Genomic DNA, 11,133 nt, shown 5'->3' with positions numbered 1-11,133 from the left:
CACAAGGAGATCTACCAAATCTAAGAGAAAACTAAAGTTGGGTGATGATGATGAATCAAATTAGATAATACTTTAGAGGACTACCCCTACTTTTGAAGAGAGGCTGAAAAGACAAGAAGAAGGAGGAGGAGGCATAGCATCCTTCAAATAACTTGAGTATGACACCAAGAGTGCAGTAGAGAAGAAATAGATTGAAGATGCCATAGTGGAAAAAATGTCAAAATGGAAGTATTCCCCTAGTGAACTGATCAAACAAGCTCCTAAAAAATCCTAAATGAAGTTACACTAGTTTGGGAGAATGCAACCAATGTTGCTAAGGACATTAGAGAACATACCTTGAGGAAACTTATGCCTAATCTATCAGAAAAAGAAGTGAGGAAATCATTGAATAAAAATGAGCAGAAGCTTACTCCAAAATTCCATGCATTGTTGGTCCTATTAAAGGATGTAGAGTCTGTCATGAAATTCAATACTATTGTATGGAAAAACATCTATGGGTTGCACAAGTCTACTGACCATGTTGTGCAAATTGATGATAAGGATGGTGAATAAGATGACATGGAAGAGGATGTAGAAATAAGAGATGATGAAATAGAAAATGTAGACATTGATGATGTTGATGAGGAAGAAGAAGAACAAGAAGCTATAGGAGGAAGTCTTCCACAAATTCAAAGTATTGAGGATACTGATGCAAAAAAGATAGTAGTAGAGGTTATGACCTCCCTCCCTCATTCTTTAAGAAAAGACTTAGTGCAATCTATCTCAAAGAAGGTTTCTACCAGTTTGGTTGAGGTTAAAACTAGACCAACAAGAACCCAACCAATCTTTGGATCAACATTACTAAGTACTTCAATGAGCGAAGTGTCTAACACTTCATCTATCAAGCAACGAGTTCAGATCATTCCAACATCAGCCTCTATTGAGAAATAGTAGGGTATTATTGTTGTTAGTGTTATTTCTACTCTTTCCACTATTGTTTCCACCATGGCTAGTGCAATGAAAGTTGAGACTCAGTCTCAACCAAGCACTGAAGTTTTGAATAAAGGAAAAGAAATTGTTTCCTTTATTATTTGGAAGGAAAAGGGTCAAGAGGTTGAAACCTCTAAGGAAGAGATTGATCTATAGGAGGACATATTAATACCAAATTTGGATCTTTTTGATCTAACTCTTGATTAGATGGATACCCTTGGTGAGATCTGGAGGAAAAGAGTAAGGTAGCAAAAGCTCAAAGAGGAAAAGAAAAAGAAAACCCAAGTACTTGAAGATATCAACAACATACTTGTTAATGCTCTAAGAATTAAGGTTGATGAGAAACAACCTATTTTATATCAATTGGTTGAAATTATCTGCAAATATAATGAAGAACTAAATGGACAAGAAAAACTTCTATATAAGGCATCAAGAAAAATTGAAAACAAAGTTTTGGAGCAAGCAACACAAAAGATAGCCATTGATCAAGTAGAATTATCTAATATTCTTGCTACACTTGAAACATATGTAAATAATGTTGTTTCCTTGTTTGTCAAGTTGAGTGACACATCTATCTTTACTAAGGATATTAAGGATAAACTATCCAAGATAGATGAAGATATGAAGGCAAGTGCAAATCAATTGTCACTTAATCCTAGTTGTAGTTCTTCTTATTTTACAAAGATCGAACCCACTTCACAAATCTTTAGGAAGAATTACTAAAAGGGGGGAAGTTAGTATAAGGAAAACACTTGTAGAAATTCAAGGCATGATTCTCCCAAAGATGGATGCACTAGAATAGAACATCGCACATGCAAAGACATTGATCCATAACAATAACTTTTCCATAGTTGACCATATGATGGAACTTTCAGAAGAAGTGCAAACACCCTTGTAGGCATCCAAGGTATTGCAAGAGAATTGGGGCAAGACCATGACAATCATTTTGAAGGTACATAGTGATTTCTTGTCACATTTTGGTATTAACTTGTAAATATTTTGCACCTTTGGCATTTATGTCAAAAATGGGGAGAAGATTGTTTGTATAAAAGGAAAATATTATCATACACCAAATATATGTATGGGGGAGAGATATATGTATGGGGAAATAGTAATATGGAAACACATATACATTAGCGAAAATATGTTTACAAAAGAAATTTTTAAAAATGGAGTAAGAGGTTATCAAGCTACAATAGTAGTCAGCAATCAAAACCAAGTTGAAGATCTAGATCATTAGCTAAGGGAGTTTTGACTTGTAATTTTTAGAATTTAGATTTTTGGTATGATAAGTGTTTTTATCACTAATGCCAAAGGGAGAGATTGTTGACATGAAGGTCAATTTTTCTATTAGTGACTTAACACTTAGTCAGTTGGTTTCATTTCTACCAAGATCTATAGTTGCTACCAAGCTTATCATTCTTCTAGTAGTGTTAATCAAGTGTTTTAGTTGCTACCAAGATAAATAGTTAGATTGCAATTCATGTTGAGCTTCATATTATCAACCGAGCATCTAAGATAGTTTACACTATTGCCTAACCATAGTAGATTCTACCAAGATTTCCAATACAAGTGATGAAGATCTTAGTGTTAACTAAGCTCTATACTGTTAACCAAGTGAATTCAATGTTGAGCCAACATCGCAATGTCAACCAATCATTTCAATACATACCGAGTTTCTCAATTTTCACCAAGTCATATAGTGTTGATTGAGTTCCTACTACTCGAAGTGATTGATATGGACTGAGCTTCAACTTAAACTGAGTGACAAATTTTGCTGAGTGTTGATAGTATTTTTTGAGTTTCAGAACATCACTGAGTTGTCTTCAAAACCTAAGTTACAACAATGGGCCAACTTTGTGAATTATGATGAATTTGGTATCACAGCTAACTCCAACAAGTAATTAAGTTGATTGGTATATACGTAATCTATTGTACCAAATCTAAATGTAATAAAGTAATAAGTATGTGAAGAAGTAAGAAGAAAATGAGTGAATAGAAGAAGGCTACAAGCAATATAAGGTGTAGCAGAGACTTATCTATCTTAGTTAGGAGATCATTATAATTCAAGGAATCTCATTCAACAAATCAAAGTTGTAGATCAAAGATCAATCATTGGTTCACCCTAATAGATGCATCAATCAAATCATCTAACAAGGTGGACTTAACGGTCTTATTCCAAATATCCTAACAGAGTGCATACTTCAATGTATGTTTGTAAATTGTTTAACAAGCTAGACCTAATAGTCCTTATTACTCCTAATAGAGTAGATCACTAGAACTAGTCAATTGTAAGCCTTAACCGGCCAACTTTATACTATAGTACTAAAGCTTGTGGGTATCATTCCCACCCTAGCTTTACTTTCTATTTTGAAGGTTTCTGCATCACCATATCTTGGTCAAAGTGATATGAATGTTTTATTTCTTTTATTCTTTCATGCATGCAATTAGATCAAAATAATATATGAAGGACTTCTTTCTAATATTTTTGTGATACATTCATCTCCATCATTAAAGTTCTAGCACAATCCATGATTGATCTATTTCTCCTTTCAATAATTCCATTCTTAGGAGGAGTCTTTGGTGTTGACATCTACCTCTTAATTCCTCTATCATTGTAGTTTGTATTGAACTCATTGGAAATGAATTCACCATCTCTATCAAATCTTAGATATGTTAGACTTTTCCCTGTTTCTTTTTCAACTTTGGCTAAATACCACTTGAATAATTAAAAAGCATCAGATTTTTCTTTGAGAACATCATAGTCATCATCCTAGAGTAATCATCAAAAAACAGAATAAAATACTTATCTCCACAAAAGATTTGAACATCAATAGGTTTACAAAGGTCAATATAAACCAATTCCAAAATTTCACTAAATATATATGTTTTGCTCTTGAAACTAGACTTTCTCATTTTTCCCAGTTGGCATTGTCTACACATAGCATTGTCAAGCTTCTTTAGTTTTGGCAACCCTCTTACTTTTTTCTTTTTATTGAATCTCAAAAAATTGTAAAAATTAACATGACATAACCTTTTCTACCATAACCAAACATCTTCTCATTGTGCAAACAAGCTTGTCTCATTAGATAAATCTAGATAGAACCAGTTACCTTTTTGTTTGATCACCTCTTCCAATTAGCTTATCATTAGTATCATATATCTTGGTCTTTTTGTGATGGAATTCAATTTTGTATCTTGATTTGTTTAACTATGAAACACTCAATAGATTATAGTTAAGTCCTTCCACCTAGTAAACATTGTCAAACTTGATTTTGACAGTCAATTGAATAGTCCATTTTATTTTCACAATACATGGAATATCATTACCAAATTTAACATAGCCATCCTTATATGGTCCAATGTCCTAAAATTTGTTTCTATCACCAATCATGTGATTAGAGCAACCACTATCAATTATCTATCTATCACTTTTGTTCACATATGAAATTAATGATTTTTTCTCATCTTCATTAGAATCTTCTTTCATAGCAACATAAACAACTTCATCATCATTACTTTCAAATTCAGTGTTAGTTTCTTCTTCAACAATGTAACAAGATTTCTCACCTTTTTCATCCTTGTTCTTCTTGTAGTTTTAGTCATCTCTCCTTCCTTTGTACTTTCTTTCCTTTCTCTCATCCTTTTCTTCCCTGTCAGGACATCTTGTATCAATATGACCAACTATGTTCCATTAAAAACAAATTATAGGTAGTTTACCTTTGTATTTACCTCTATCTCTTCCAAATCTTTTTGCAATATGTGCTTCAAGTTCATCAAGTTCATCATTAGAAGTGTCTTTATCACTCTTCACATGTTTGTCTTTTCTTTTGCTAAGAACCAATTGTAACTCAAAAGAATAATCAATGGTACCATGTGTGTAATTATCAAAATTAGAAATCTCAAAAGTAGTAAGTCTACTAATTACTCCTTCAAAAGTCAATTTGTTACTTGGAGTGCATTTTAGCTCTTCTATTGCAGAAAACCAAATGACATACACATGAAGTAGAGTCCTCATACCTTGCTTATTACCTTTTCATCTTCAATCTTTCCATTTTCACCTCAAATACCATTGAAAACCTCCTTGATTCATGTATAATATTGTACTATATTCTCACATTTTTTCATTTTTATCTCTTCAAATTTATCTCTTAGGATCTCTAATTTGGCTCTTAAGACATTGTCATCTCCTCCATATATGGTCTTTAGTTTTTTCCACATTTGGTTTTTCCCAATTAGGGGTTAAATAAGCTCCAACATTACTTGATTGTGTTTTGGTTTTTTCTTTAAGTTGTTGAGAAGTCAAAGGAATGGTTGTTATCTTCACATATTCATTATCCACAAAGTTTATTGCAACATCACTAATATTGGATATGTGTAGCATCATCATCATTTTCCATGCAAGATTAAATTTCTCCTTGTTCAGCTTTGGTACCTCTCTTTTGTGAGTCATGATCTTTAGCTTCCAATACCTTCAAAATTCTCTTTATAAGAACCAATTGCTCTGATACCAATTGTTAGAATGTTTAGAATAAATGGGGGGGGGGGGGGGTAGGTTTTGTTTGTCTAATTGCTTAGTCTCTACTATAAATTGAATAGCAAACTTGTTGAATGTAAACATTTGAAATATAAAAGAAGATAAAAACATTCAACACAAATTTGACACTAGGTTTAATGAGGAAACCCAATTTGGGGAAAACCACCAACAACATGTCACCACTTTTTCACTCTTCTAAAGTGAGCCCTATTAGGAACTAATCCTATTAAAGGTTACAGTACACATTGTTAAATGTGACTTGGTAGAAGAATTTAATCATCCTGTTAGGAGTGGCCTTGTCAAAGGAATTTAGAACATTCCATTAGAATGTCACCCAATTAAAGGATTTACACAAACTTGTTAAGTCCTTAATGACTATTAGGTCAACCTTTGATTAAAAGGATTTCAATACAAAATATTTCCAATGATTAGAAAGAAAAAAAAATAGGGTTTGATCTGTATAATTACAACTCACTTTGAAATTTTAGATCTATGTTTCGTTCATGTGTTGAATCCCTAATAAGCCTTCCTTGTCATTTGCTCCTTGATTTTCTTGGCAACCCTTCAACCACAACAACTTTCTTCCATCTTACTAGAAACCTTTGAACACACACAACTTCTCTATTCTTTTCTCTTCTATGTGTTTCACATTGCACACACTTATTTAGTTTTCCTATTTGCCTCCTTAGATAGATAATTATGGTCTTTTATCATTTTCACAATCATCCTAGATCTTAAGGTTTATGATCCAATCTAATAGATTCATTGTATTTGTTCATCTCTATTTTTTTCTAGAAACTTCATAAAATTCGTTCATTAGGTATCTTACCTAATCTTTTCCTTGAATTAAATGATCGAATCCATCAATCCTTATCTTCAATACACTTTCCATATCCCAGGAAATCAACTAGGTCATCTAGAAATCATTATTCCTTGCAATCAATCAAAATGTTGTTCCTTGGCCAATATTAAGTTCTGACACTCAGTCATCACTAAATTTCTTGATTGCTATAGAGTTTCTAGCTTAGCATCAACATTGTCGCTCAGTCAATATTGGTGCTTGATCAAAACTAAATTTTCTTGGTACTTACAATAGCTTTGTTGACACTAGCATTACTTGGCATCTACTTCAAAATTCCTTAATCTTTTACTCTGTTTCTTGGTCAACCTCATGCACTTGTCAACCTCGTCATATTTCTTCATGGTATAAACAATCAAATTATCTTGTCAAAGTCTAAATAATCAAATGTCCATTGTAGCTTCCTTTCCATAACTCAACCTTTGTTCTAGGTGTTTTTGTTATGAGCAATTTTTCAAATTGTCTTCATCAATCAAATAGATGAGACATTTAGATCAGATAACAATATGTCTCATCAGTAGATTTGACATCAATTCCAACAAAATAATAAGTTCAATTGTAGTTTACAACAATTAATATACAAAGTTGGTAAATCTAAATAAGAGATCGAAGGGATCATGGTGATGTGAAGTTGGAGATCTGGTATTGAGATCTAGGAAGTATTTGGTGTGATATTGGCATAGTAAAAGGATAGAGAAAGAGTTCAACTTTTGAGATCAATTACATTTCTATTATTTTGAAATGAATGATACATAGGCTAGTTAGACAATGAATTTAGTGCTCTTTCCCCGAAATATATTTGGATAGCAAGTCCATCTACCTTCTACAACTCCTAATAGGTTTGGAATCTCCTATCAGGGATTGAAAGTCTCCTAACAAGGGCTGATATGTATTGAATGTATTTCATTGGCTCCTAATAGAGTCATCCTCTTACACGGAACTTATATAATAGTACATCATTTTGTGGGTACCATCGCCACCAAGGTTTAGCCTCTGATCAAGGGTTTCCCTAGTTAACATATCTAGTGTTATTGTGTATTTGTATCTTCTTATGGTTGTTGATTATATTGACTGCATGTTTAAGGTTTAATAAGTTTGATAAAAGCTATATTGATCTGATAACTAATCACCCCCTCCAACTTATCTTGGTGGACTTTACTTTCTAACAATTGGTATCATAGTATTAGGTCCTTGAAGGAAAAACATAACAACTCAAGGAGATCAATGACGAGTCATCTCAAGAAATAAAGTTATGAGTTCAATGGAGTTAACTATGATAGATAAAAAGAGAAGATGAATACACATCTACTATGCATGGGTCTAGGATATTGGCTATTGAAAAAAAATGAGAAGTCAATTGTGGAAGAAAACAAACTTGAAGAAGTTAGTAAAGCTAAAAGAGTTATATTCATATGTAACATGCTTTTCATCTTTAGCACTACACTCATTCACATCCTTAGTCTATACAATCACTCATGGGTATAAATTAAAGGAACAGATGAGGTGATATTATGTCCTAACAATCATAGTGATGAAAGAATGAGATTTCCTAAGAATTATCCTACAATGATATGGTGAGGGAAGAAGTCATTAATTTTATCATAATAGAAATGACATTGTCCAAGACATGAGCAATATTGATTGCAATGACTAGATTTTTTTATCACACTTGAGTTATAATGAAGAGAATACAAAAGAATTAGACATTTGGAATAATTTAGGTGGGAAGCCTTAAAATGGGGATTTTGAAGTTGATATGAATTCATAAAGGCTTCCATTTTGGGTTTCATGCACTCTATAGTGAAGTACATATTGCCTAAAAAGTAATGAGATATTTCCACTTTCATCTTCTTTTTTGGAGCATTAGTCTTTTCTTGAGATACTAGGCAAACAAATTTGTCATGTCCCGCCCCGACCATCATAGCACTATTGACATTTTGTTTCTTTTGGACATTGATAGTTAGACTCTAGATGACACATTATTACCCACTATGGACATTGACATTTTGATCCTTAGACTATTTGATTTCATGTTATGTTATTGGGACATTGATACCTATATCATTAGGCTATATGATGATTCCTTATGATGTTACTAGGACACTAATATTCTAAGTAGTTTTTATGATGTTATTCAGATATGCTTACTTACCTTCTTGATGATCCATATGTCATGATTAAAGCTTATGTTATACTCAAGTGAATGTTTGATTTTTGAATTGTGGTCTCCATATGGTGCTAGATTATCATGTCTTAGCATATTTAGAGTAACATTAAGAATTCATGTATCATTTGAATAAACTAGAATTGTACACTTATATTATATTTGATGCATTGCTTAAGGTAGATTAATTCCATAATTTTCTGTAAGAATAAATGATCATAATGTTTTACTATCTAGATTAGAGAATTGCTACAAATGTGAAGTGTGTAATGTGATATGAATGGAAATACATATTTCATATTAGTTATGTTATTCATTGATGATAGAATCTATGTGATTTATATTTACATTATCATTTTATCACCTTATTCTTGGACTACTGATATTTGCAATAAGTGTGCAGGAAAGAAGCCCATGGATTTATGGAGAACCTTTCTAGGTGTTTGGAAAAACCAAGGTTAACCCTAAGGAGGGTATAACCTTTTTACCCTTGTATTTTATTTGTAAAACCAATTTGTGTGTATTATTGTGATTCTATAAAAGTAAATTTATTTTTTTTGATGGCTTGCCAAGTGTGTCGTGTGTATTGTGGTGTCACTTGACACATGTTCTCCTTTGTAGCATGCTTAGTGGGATGGTAGGTGGTTGAGTGAACCAAGGAGTGGTTTGGTAGGATTTCTTTTCCCTAGGTGTATTTATGGGTCCAAGAGGGATTCTTTCCATGCTAGGTCGAATGCACACCTTTTGTGAATTTTTAGGAGGTTTACACCATCCCTAGGGGTAGTTTGAGGTCTTATTTTAAAGCCCATATGATATACCTAGGGGGTAGGGGCATTTTTAAGTATTATAAGCTTCCCTAGGCATTGAAAAGAGCACCCAAAAATTGTGGATTCCCAAGTTGGCCGAATTTGGAAACTTAAGCATCAAAAGAAAACATTCTTGAGGGAGAGTGGGTTGGAGAGTTCTTGGGGGGAGAATTTTTGGAAAAAGAATCTAAGTGGGGTAAAATTTTGGAAAAAAAGAGGGAAAAACAAGGGGAAGAAGATAGCTTAGGAGGAGGATTGCTGGTAAAAAGAGAGGGAGCTCAAACTTGCTTGGAAACCAGGTTGGTAACCTTATGTACCCTTGCTATGAAAGCTTGTTGTCAAGTAGTTTATTTTTATTGTGTTATGCATGTGAGTTTTCTGTAATGTAGTTTTAATATGGTGTGTTGTAATGTTGTGTTGTGTAAGGTTGAGGGATCATGTTTCAGTTTTGGTGTATGTGTGTATTGTGATTTACTTTGTGTTGTGAATTCATATGTTCTTGTTGCAGTTTTCTGTTTTGGGTGTGACAAGGTGAGTCTCATCTCTTGGGAGGGAAAGAGAGCCTTGTGAGGGTAAGGGGTGCATAGGGAATGTGTTGGGTGAGAGTCTCTCCTAGAGTAGGAGAGGGATGCCATATGGGTGTTATGGGCCCCATATGCCACCTTGCTGGAGTTATAAGTATTGTAAAGATGCCATGTGAGGGCATGTATGTGGTATTGGGTTGCCTTGTGAAGGCATGTGTATAAAATGTATAGCCTAATGAAGGCATAGTTGCAGGTGGAGTCTCCCCAACATTCATTTTCCACCCTTACCCTTTGAGATGGATCTACATGTGATCCTAAGTGGTCTACCTTGGTTGGGAATTTTTGTGGTTTATTTGTCAACTGTAAAATGTGTGAACAGTTTTGTAATGTGAGTATTGTGTGGTAAATGGTTGTTAGTAATGTATGTCCACCTAGTCAAGGTTCTCCCTGCTCGGGGGTGGCCTTTAAAAGGCCTAAGGTTGGGAGGAGAGTACCATGGGCTTGTTTGTGTGTGTTGTACTGCAGGTTGTGATCTATGGATTGAAGACTTGAAGAGAAGAAGGATGTTGTCTTATTTTCATGTGCAACAAAAACATACTTCCAAGTGAATTCTTATTGTATTAGGGAGAGTCACCCTTGGGTAACTCCCAATCTTGTGTTTTATGACAGCTTGTAAGCTGAAAAATTGTATAAGTGGACTGTATAAGTGGACTGTACTTGTTGATATGTTGCTACTTTCAGTGATTATAGAAATTTATATATCATGCACTATCCTATAGTATATAGAAATGAGTAAAGTTGTTATGCTTTTGTTTCTAAAATGATTCTAAGAGAAAATGTGTGTCTCCATTTGAAATTGATACATTTGGTTATAAAGACATTTTGTTAGAACTTCAAATAATGTTCTGGTTGGAAGGAACTAAAGTGGTCAGTGAAGTTAGTTAAAATGTATTGTAAGAATGTACATCAATATTGTAGATCAAGGTAAATAAATATGACAAATAAAATAAAATAAAAATGCTTTCATTGAAAAAGAAAAAATATATTTATATTTGCTGGTTCCTTTGACTGTAATATTGGTGCACTACACTTGGTATCAGAGCCCAGGTTTCCAAAAACTAGGACCTAGGCTCATTATGTTTCCAGTTTGAGTATTTTGTTTGTTGAAAAAGAAAACTTGAAATGTTTTTATTTTTTATTTTTGAGTATTTTGTTGATTTGAAAAGGAAATTTAAGTAGTAGATCTGAAACTCCTTTCAACTATATTCAAATAC

Source organism: Cupressus sempervirens, chromosome 9 (assembly GCF_028749045.1).
Source record: "Cupressus sempervirens isolate cs-2001-9-10 chromosome 9, ASM2874904v1, whole genome shotgun sequence".
Lineage (NCBI taxonomy): Eukaryota > Viridiplantae > Streptophyta > Pinopsida > Cupressales > Cupressaceae > Cupressus > Cupressus sempervirens.
This window is presented reverse-complemented; position numbering follows the sequence as displayed.